At 34.2% G+C, this 10,548-nt stretch overlaps 2 pseudogenes; one reads left to right on the top strand and one right to left on the bottom strand.

Annotated features, from left to right (window-relative positions):
* Positions 1–349: 349 nt before the first annotated feature.
* LOC138809204 (U6 spliceosomal RNA) lies at positions 350–446 on the bottom strand (annotated as a pseudogene).
* A 9,503-nt stretch (positions 447–9,949) lies between these two features.
* LOC138809205 (U6 spliceosomal RNA) lies at positions 9,950–10,048 on the top strand (annotated as a pseudogene).
* Positions 10,049–10,548: the final 500 nt, after the last annotated feature.

The raw sequence follows: 10,548 nt of genomic DNA, 5'->3' as shown, positions 1-10,548 counted from the left end.
TTTCATTCGCTCCTAGATATAATACTTTGAATTCGACATTGTTTTATAATACATACGTTCATTAATAAATGTGTCCTTTCAGATTGCATTCTATATAGAAACATTTTAAGATTCTTTTAATTCCTAGGTCCTTATAAAATTTTATTTCTTTGGGATAAAATGACAATGTTATTTATTTCAAAAGTTTTATAAAGGTTAGGCTATGTAAAGGCCTTTCTAAAACAGTGAAGATTGAATACACTGATGTCAAACTAACTTTTATTTCTATGAATTACATATATTATTACACTTGTATATTTGTAATCAACTTTTGAATAACTGTTTTTTCATTTCTTGCATCTGAAGAATGAAAAATATGGAATACTTCACAAATTTTCATATCATCCTTGTGCAAGAGGCATGTAAATCTCTGTATTGTAATTCGGGTAGACCTGCTGCTGAAGCATGTAGTATCCTATAAACTTAAGTAATCAATGATGCAATCTTAAGACAGGTATATATCCTTGGTTGCCTATTTGTAACAAGGAAACCTTATTGTTCCCAAAATTGCTATTCATCTTATTTCTGTAAAATTCTGTGTATGGTGGAAAAAACTTATGTTGTTTGTTCGATTGCTCACATTTGCAAGTTTTTGTAAATGACTATTTTAAGTCTTTTTCATTTGAAATTTGATCATACTTTGAAGCCGTTATAGATAGGTGCAAAGGTGATGGATTTTCAAGTACTTATTTATTAACTGATTTAGCTTTGTGGAGCTAATGGATTCAAAGTAAGCCTTGCTTAAGAGCTACTTCTAAATTTCTGCAGCTTAAAATTTCCCAAATGAGGTCTTGCTGGCAAAAATGTCTCCTTGACCTTTTACCCTTGCTTCATGTAGGAACAGCCCAACCAGAATGTCTTACCCTGACAGCATAGATTGTCTTACTGGAGCAAAACTAATCTTAGTTACAAGGGATTATATAGAGACGAACAGTTCAGACAGAACTGTTCGGACTAGAAGGTATTTTTTCAAAATATAACTGCTTATTACACCCTACCATTTCAAAAGTAGCTAAAGCCAAGAAGGTGAAAAAGTTGTTCATATGCATGATTACCTAATGTCTTGGCCTGACTACCATCCAACCAGGCAGGAAGTTACACCACTGATTTTCTATCACCAAATATATTCCATAGCTCCAGGAGAAGTCCATATGTTTCTCCTCGTTATTAGGCCTTAAATTGCTAGTGTTTTAACCACAGTGTTTCCTCTTGCCTCTAAGCTGTACATCCCCGAATGGTAAAGCTTTAGTTCTAATTCTCCCAAACAATGAGGTAGAGGCAATGGAATAATACTTTAAAACAGTTGCCTTTGATTCCCTAACCACAACGGAACAATGCAAAACATTTTCTTATAGATAATTATATATTTTATATTTATATGTGTTGATTTTATATTTCACACAGTGGATCTTACTGGAATTAATTGATAATTTGACAAATTATTTTATATTATTCCAATAAATAGATTGGAATATAAATAATCAGGATTAGAACATATATTAGAATATAAAAAGTATCAATGCAATGTTTTCAGTATAAACTTGTGATACTTTCTACGTGTTCTTGGTCTTCTGAATTCACATGGTAAAAAAAACAATGTTGTTTTCCTCTAATCTATAAGGGATTTTACTCTGGTGCTCTGTTTATTGTTTTAACTCGCTGGTCCCAAATTGTTTTTCTCCATATTTCTGAAGCATTCCTACTGATTATACTCAAATTTTGCTAATATGATGTCTAAAAGGTATTATTCTTCTACAGGATCCATGGGTCCTAGGATCCCAGGTCCCAGTTATCTGCATCATCAGATAACTAGGGCAAAAGTTCCCACCTATGCCCATGCAACATGCCAAGAGAAAGTAATTGAAGACCCATCTCAATTTCTCATTTCTTATATTTCAGGGCCCCAATTCCTTGAAATGCAGGAATTAGCAGTGAGCAATTGGGAAATGCAAAGCAACTTAAAATGCAAGATGAAATCACAAAATGTGAAAGTACAGTAATTCAAACTTTCAATTTTCAGATGACCATGCCATATGAGTGGAAAAGACCACAAATGTCACAAGATTATTTGTAATACCCTTCTCCTAATGATTAATGAATGATTTCAGTCCAGTATCAGCAGGCTAAAAAATAGTTCCTGAACGATAGATCCATAATTGGTCTACCAATGCTAGGAATACTTGACATAGAGGTCAAATGTAATTCAAAAAACATTAATTGAGAAGATCCTTAGTGCTTCAAAACACTGGTACTTCAGTAAACTTGGTTCTGTAGTATAAAAATGTTGTCATTCTCAAACAAATGATAACCTAAATTTAATCTGCTGAAAGTATATTCCTTTTCAAATAAACTTTTAAAAATCACATTTGCCAAAATAACACTTTACAAGTGATGATATTTAGTGAGGTTACTAGTCTTTCAAGTGTAGGGAGCAAGTTTCAATAGAGTTGATTTATTCACCCAGCACTAATGCCAAACAGGTTCAACCATTCATTAAAGTGTAGGAATAGTACCCCCCACCATTTGTGTTTTTCAGTAGGTGCCTTCAAAAATTTGTTAAATAGTTCAGCTTCCAATATTTCAAACCAAAACATTAGCTAATAAAGTAAATTTCATCACATAAGTACATTTTAAAAAGTCATGAATAGTTGCCTTATCATATGGTGTTTTACGTTTTCCCTATATGTCTAACATAGTAAGAAATATGACTTTAAATCTTGAATATGGGTACTCATCAGAGATTTGACAAACATACAATCTGTCTTCTATTTCTATCATATTCCTCTACCGTAGTAAATTTTATATTTCTTCTTTTGCCAATACTTATAGGTAGTTGAAAATATTATCCCATGTAAAATAAAATAATCACACACCACTGTACAAAGCCATTTAGAAAAACTGGTAGTTAGGAATACATTCTAAGCCATTTTTAAACTTTCTTGTTGACTACAGATTAATCTTCCAAATGGAGGGCAATGAAATCATGTCTAGGTGCTTCATGTCTCCAGTCTTGCAAATTGTTACTTCAGATGAATGAATTATGGAAATATAAGCTGATATCAGTTCAAGTATATGCAGAATTGAAACTCCATGGAATGTATATAAACCTTTCAAAGTACTAACAGACAGTTTAACAGAATGAGTATCAGGAAATTGAATTAATAGTAATAATAGTAAAGGAATAATAATAAAGCCATAGAATGAACGAAGAATGGAACAAGGGGCAAGTACAGCTAGAATACTTATATACACATGTGAGAAAGGAAATGGTAAATCAGAAATAAATCTTGTAGAAGAGGTTGGTTGAGAATGATAGAAGGAGTGACTCTGATCCCGGAACATTGGACAATTAGATGGACATTTTTGTAACACACTTTCACAACTTTTTGAAATTCAGTGAAAAAACACAACAAAAAGCAAAAACACACAAAAAGCACAACCAAACAGCAATCTCTATAGAGTCTGATTATGACCTCTCAAAATTTTAAATAGTTAATGAAGGACAATCTTGAGAAAAGCATACAAAGCTGTTCGAAGTGAGCAATTTGGGGTAGAGGAGAAATTTTAACAGATTTAAATAGACTGTTTAAGGTTATAAATCACCTACATCTGCTGCAAATATTTTCTTCTGCGAGTTCTCTTGGTCTGAAAGGATATTCCAGTCCTGAGCCACACTTGATAGCTTGTGAAGATAGAATGGAAGAAACAAGATCAAGAACCCATTACTCCATTGGAGAGGAAACAGTAGTCTACGTTTTCTCTCATTTCTATTGACTACTTTTATTCATAAGTTTAAGTCAAGTGATTTGAATTAAATATTTCCTTCTTTGTTCTGGCAAAGTAATTGGTCAAAATTATTCACTAAATATTATTAGCCATTTTTTTCTATCATGCTGTTTTCTTGTCCAAGCGAGTCCATTAAACTTCCCGCTTGCATTTGGTTGCCACGGAAACCCAGCATGAATGTTAATGAGGACAATCTCTAATGTAAAACTTTGCCTCCAAAATACCAGTCCAAGAAGCTGTGATCACAAATATTTAGCTATACATTTTTCTTTTTTCTTTTACCTTGAAAGTCTTCTTTGTCTAAAGTGCCCTCAAAAATAAGTACTCTTCCAATTTTTGGATCAATCACTTATAACCTCAAAGATATTTTGCTAACAATATGCTTAGAGGAAACCGAAGAATACTGCACTTTTATCTTCTCTCTTAAGACTCTCCTTAGATACCATATCAGGAACAGTGAAGTTATTCTTTGCAAAATTATTTCAATAGATCATTTTTTTCTCTTCATCTTGCATTTGCTCAACAAGATGTATGGAGAATAGAGTTGAATCACCCATACCATGGATGACAGTGTCTTTTACAAAAGGAAAATGCTCCTATGTCCTATTTCTCTGTCCTCCTCTTAGCTCTTGCCTGATTTCCAACTAATCACAGATTCTTAGCTTGAAGTCTAATGAAGGTGAAGGACTATAAGGCCTCCCCCATTGCTACATTGTAGGGCTAGATCTCTGGCAGGAGGTAAGCGTGAATGACGCACTCAAGGAACACACGTTGGGAGAACAGGCTTAAGCAGTTCTGGTTTATTTCTGCACAAGGGTTGGGATTTTATAGCTCCAGCTTTCCCAACCTCCTGAGTCCTTCCCAGCCAATTACTTAGCGGGGAGTTGATGATGGGCACTGCTTGGTGACAGGCACTGATTGGTCCCCTGGGGGCATGTAGGGAGCATAGACAGCTCATGGCTGGAAAGCTAGGCAGACGTGCCTGTGGGTCACGTCTCTATGAGCAGGAACTGTGCTTCAACTGCTACTCTAGCTGACTCAACCAGATCTGACCGGCTCTACCCACAAATTTTCCCTTTTCTTTTAAAAGGACCGTCATTATGGTGACCCGTCATTGGAGGCATTTTTGCCGGGAGTGCAAGCATTTAATAATTCCTAGGAGAGTAAGCCCTACATGTGCACGGCCTCCCCAGATGACCAGAGAGGATGGCAAAAACCATTGTTGTAACTTTTTAAGCACATCTTCTAAAAAGGAGACAGCGGGAATAAGCTGAATGGTGGTCTGGTTTAGGTGGGTAACATCATGCAGCAGGTTTTGGTTGAAGTTTAAGTACTTAAGGGACTTAGGGCCTTTGAGGTAGTTACTAACTTCAGTGAAATTGGGTGCGGGAGTGGTAAGCTAACAGACAGAATTAGTCATAGCATTACATAGTCCTCCTTGTTGTAATCAAAGAAACGTAATCTGTTCTTGGAGCAAGTCTATTTGTTGTTGGAGCACAAGGAGGCCTCCCTTAAGATGATTGGCAACTTGTAAATGTTATAATTCTATGGATGACAGTTGAGGGATGAGCTGGTTTATTTGTTGCACAGTGGACACGCTTTGGGACAGCAATACAGTGGTGGTGGTAGCTGAAGCCACTGTAGCGATGATTGCGGACCCGATTGCAAGGATCAATCCTACTGCTCTTTTAGTGCGCGGATGAATCAATTGAACCTGGGAAAACACGTACCAAACCTGCAAAAGGATATGAGTCATTGGGTTACCAGTGATTGCTGAGAGTGCAAGTAGCGGAGGAGTTGTCTCCTAGACGGGCTCTAACCACTACCATTCCTGACACCTGGTCATATCCAGATCAGTTACAGAGACGAATATTGGCCAATAGGAAAGGGGACAAAATGAGGCAGGAATGTGATGATCAAACGATTGGCATGGGGAGTCCTAGGTCTCCCAATCGTCCTCCTGAAGAATCATAAAACTCCTTTAGATTTTGAGGTTTGGGATCCTTTTCAGATTGGTTTTATATAGCTGGGTCTCTACCCTTAAAAGAGTTTTAAAAGAGAAACTATGAAGATGAAGCAGTGGGTGAGGCTTCAATAGCCAAGAAGCTGTGTTTAATTGGAAATCAGGAAAGAGCTGAGAGGAGGACATAGAAGTAGGAAACAGAAGCATTGTCCTTTTGTAACAGACCTGTCTTCCAAGGTATGGGTGATTTACCTCTATTCTTCTCCATACATCTTGGTGAGCAAATGCAAGAACAAGAGAAAAATAATATATTGAAATGATTTTGCAAAGAAAAACTTCACTGTTCCTGATATGGTATCTAAGGAGAGTCTTAAGTGAGAAGATAAAAATGGAGTATTTTTTGGTTTCCTCTAAGCATCTTGTTAGCAAAATATATCCTTGAGGTTAGAATTGATTGAAACAAAAAGTGATGGAGCACCTATTTTTCTGAGCAATTTAGACACAAGAAGACTTTCAAGGTAAAGGAAAAAGAAAAAAGTTAGCCAAGTATTTGTAATCACAGTTTCTTGGACTGGTTTTCTGGAGACAATTTTTACATTAGATTTGTCCTCATTAACATAGATGTTGTTTCATGGCAACCAAATACAAGAGGAAAGTTTAATGGACTCGCTTAGTCAATTAAACAGCAAAATCAAAAAAAATGGCAAATAACTTTTAGTGAATTATTTGACCAATTACTTTGCCAGAATAAAGAAGGAAAATGTAATTCAAAATGAATTGACCTAAAAGTATGAATAAAATGTAGTGAAGAGAGATTAGAGGAAAACATAAAGGATTGTTTTCTCTACAGTGGAGTAATGGGTTCTTCATTTTGTTTCTTCCATTCCATTTTTCCAAGCTATCAATTGTGGCTCAGGACTGGAGTATCAAGTTCAGACAAAAAGAACTCATAGAAGAAAGATAATATTCGCAGCAGATATATGTGATTTATAACCTTAGATAATCTATTTAAATCTGTTCAAAATCCTCCCCTACGCCAAACTGCCCTCTTTGAAAATCTTTGTTTGCTATTACTAAGACTTCCCTCCATTAACTGCTTAAAATTTTTGAGAGGTCATATTCATACTCCCTACAGAGTGCTGTTTGGTTGTGATTTTTATGTGTTTTTGTGTTTTTTAACTGAATTTCCAAAGGTTGTGCAAGTGTCTTACAATTAAATATGTCCACCTAATTATCCATTGCTCCTGGATCACAGTGACACCTTCTATCATTCTCAACCACCCCATTCTCCAAGATTTATTTCCGATTTACCACTTCCTTTCTCAAATGTGTACATTGAGTATTCTAGCTGTACTTGCCCCTTGTTCCATTTTTTCATTCATTCTATGTCTTTACTATTATGGCTCTCTGGTTTCAACTTCCTGATAGTCATTCTGTTAAACTGTCTGTTAATATTTGAAAGGTTTATATACATTCCATGGAGTTTCAGTCCTGCACATACTTGAACTGATGTCAGCTTATATTTCCATAATTCATTCATCTGCAATAACAATTTGCAAGACTGGAGACTTGAAACACCTAGACATGATTATATTCTCATCCATTTGAAGATTAATCATTAGTCAACAAGAAAGTTTAAAAATGGCTTTGAATGTATTCTTAACTACCAGTTTTTATAAATGGTTTTGTAGAATGATGTGTGATTATTTTATATTACATGGAATAAAACTTTCTACTACCTATAAGTTTTGGAAAAAGAAGGAAAGTAACATATACTACTATAGAAGAATATGATAGAAATAGAAGATAGATTTTGTCACATCTCAGATGAGTACCCATATTCAAGACTTAAAGACATATTTCTTACTGTGTTAGACAGAGGGAAAACAAAACAGCATATGATAAGGCAAGTATTTGTGACTTTTTAAAATGCCCCTTATTAAGTGATGAAATTTACTTTATTAGCTAATGTTTAGGGTTAAAATATGGGAGGCTGATCTATTAAACAAATTTCTGGAAGGCACCTACTAAGCAACACAAATGGTGCGTGGTACTACTTTTAGACTTTAATGAATGGTTGAACCTGTCTGTCATTAGTGCTGGGTGAATGAATCAACTCTATTGTAACTTGCTCCCTACACTTGAAAAACTTGTAGTGTCACTAAGTGTCATCTACTTATCAAATGTTATTTTGGTAAGTGTGATTTCAAAAAGTTTATTTGAAAAGGAATACACTTTCAGGAGATTAAATGTAGGTTGGTTTGAGAATGACAACATTTTTATACCACAGAACCAAGTTGTACTAAAGTACCAGTGTTTTGAAGCACAAACGATCTTCTCAATTAATGTTTTGCTGAATTAAATTTAACCTCAAAGTCATTTTCCTGACCATGGTAGATCAATCACGGATCTATCCTTCCAGGAACTATTTTTTGGGCCCACTTATGCTGGACTGAAATATAACATTAGTCATTAGGGGAGGGGTATTAAAAATAATCTTGTGACACTTTCTGATCTTGTTCACTCATATGGGCTGGTCATCTGTCAATTCAGGTTGAAATACAGTAATTTCTCTCGATTTTGTGACTTCATCTTTCATTTTAAGTTGCCCTACATTATACAATTGCTTGCTGCTAATTCTTGTTTCTCAAGGAATTGGAGCCTGAAATATAAGAAATGAGAAATTGAGATGGATTTTCAGTTACTGTCTGCTGGCATGTTGCGTAGGCCTAGGTGAGAAGTATTGCCCCTGTTATCTGATGATGCAGGTAACTCAGCCATAAGATATTAGGACCCATGGGTCTATAGAAGAAAAATGTCTTTTAGATATCATATTAGCAAAATTGGAGTATAATATGTAGGAGGAATGCATCAGAAATATGGAGAAAAACAGTTTGGGACCAGTGAGTTAAAACAATAAACAGATCATCAGAGTAAAATCTCTTATAGATTAGAGGAAAACAACATTGATTTTTAACAATGTGAATTCAGAAGACCATGAACACTTAGAAGGTATCATAAGTTTATACCGAAGACATTGCATTGATACTTTTTATATTCTAATATATATTCTAAACCTAATTATTTACATTCAAATTCTATTTATTGGAATAAATAAATATCAATTTATTTGTCAAATTATCAATTGATTCTAGTTAGTTTCACTGTGTGAAATATAAAATCAGCATATATAAATATAAAATATATAACTATATATAATATAATAAAATGGCACATGTTTTGCATTGTTCTGTTTTGGTTAGGGTATCCAAAGCAACTCTGTTTTAAAGTATTTTTCCATTATCTCTACCTCAGTGTTTGATAGAGTTAGATTTAAACCTTTACCTTTTGTAGATTTACAGATTGGAGGCAAGAGGAAACATTACCAATTTAAGGCCTAATAACAAGGAGAAACATATGGACTTCTCCTGGAGCTATGAAAATATTTGGTGATAGAAAGGCAGTAGTCTAAGTTCCTGCCTGGTTGGAAGGTAGACAGGCCAGGACATTAGGTAATCATGCATATGAACAATTTTTTCACCTTCTTGGCTTTAGCTACTTTTGAAATGGTAGGTATAATAAACCATTATATTTTGATAAAAAACCTTCTAGTCTGAAAAGTTCTGTCTGAAATATTCATTTTTCTATGATCCCTTGGAACTAAGATTTATTTTGTTCAAGTAAGACAATTTACGCGATCAGGGTAAAATATTCTGGTTGGTCTGATCCTACATGGAAGAAGGGTAAAGCATCAGGTAGACATTTGTGCCAATGAGACCGCATTTGGGAAAATTTCAGCTGCAGAAGTTTAGAAGTAGCTCTTAAGCAAGGCTTACTTTGAATCCGTTAGCTACACAGAGCAAACTCAGTTGAATAAATAAGTATTTGAAAAAGCCATCCCCTTTGGACCTAGCTAAAAATGCTTCAAAGTATGATTAAACTAAAATGAAAAAGATTTAAAATAGTCATTGACAAAAAAATTACAAACGTGAGCAATCAACTGAACAATATAATTATTTTCCATTATACACAGAATTTTAGGGAAATAAGATCAGTAGCATTGTTAGAAACAATAAGGTTTCCTTATTACAAACAGGCACCCAAGGATATAATCCTGTATAAATATTGCATCATTAACTACCTAAATTTAGAGGACATTACATGCTTCAGCAGCACATGAACCCAAATTACACCAATACAGAGATTAACATGGCAATTGCAAAGGATGATATGAAAATCTGTGAATTATTCCAGATTTTTCATTCTTCAGATGCAAGAAATGAAAAACAATTATTAAAAAGTTGATTACAAAATTACTAGTGTAACAATACATGTAATCCATATAAATAAAAGTTAGTTTGACATCAGTGTATTAAATCTTCACCGTAGAAAGGCCTTTATATAGCATAATCGTTATAAAACTTTTAAATTAGACAACATTGTCATTTTATTCCAAAGAAATATACTATAAAGACCTAGTAAAAAAGGAATCTTAAACTGTTTTGGTATGGAATGCAATCTGAAAGGACACATTTATTAATGAACCTATATATTATAAAACAATGTAGAATTCAAAGTCTTATATCTAGGAAAGAATAAAATAGATTATGGGCATTATACAAACAGAATACAGAATATTTTAAGGTATAATTTTTCACATAAGCACCAGAAATATCTTTAGTTTCTTTAGTACTCATTTCAACAGATAAATTAAAATTATTTCTGAATAAAAAAAAGCAAAAACTCGAGGGGGTCCAAGA

This window comes from Dipodomys merriami, unplaced genomic scaffold (assembly GCF_024711535.1).
Source record: "Dipodomys merriami isolate MVZ:Mamm:240054 unplaced genomic scaffold, mDipMer1.0.p SCAF_1020, whole genome shotgun sequence".
NCBI classification, from domain to species: Eukaryota; Metazoa; Chordata; class Mammalia; order Rodentia; family Heteromyidae; genus Dipodomys; species Dipodomys merriami.
The sequence above is the reverse complement of the archived record's forward strand: the minus strand, read 5'-3'. Positions and strand labels throughout refer to the sequence as shown.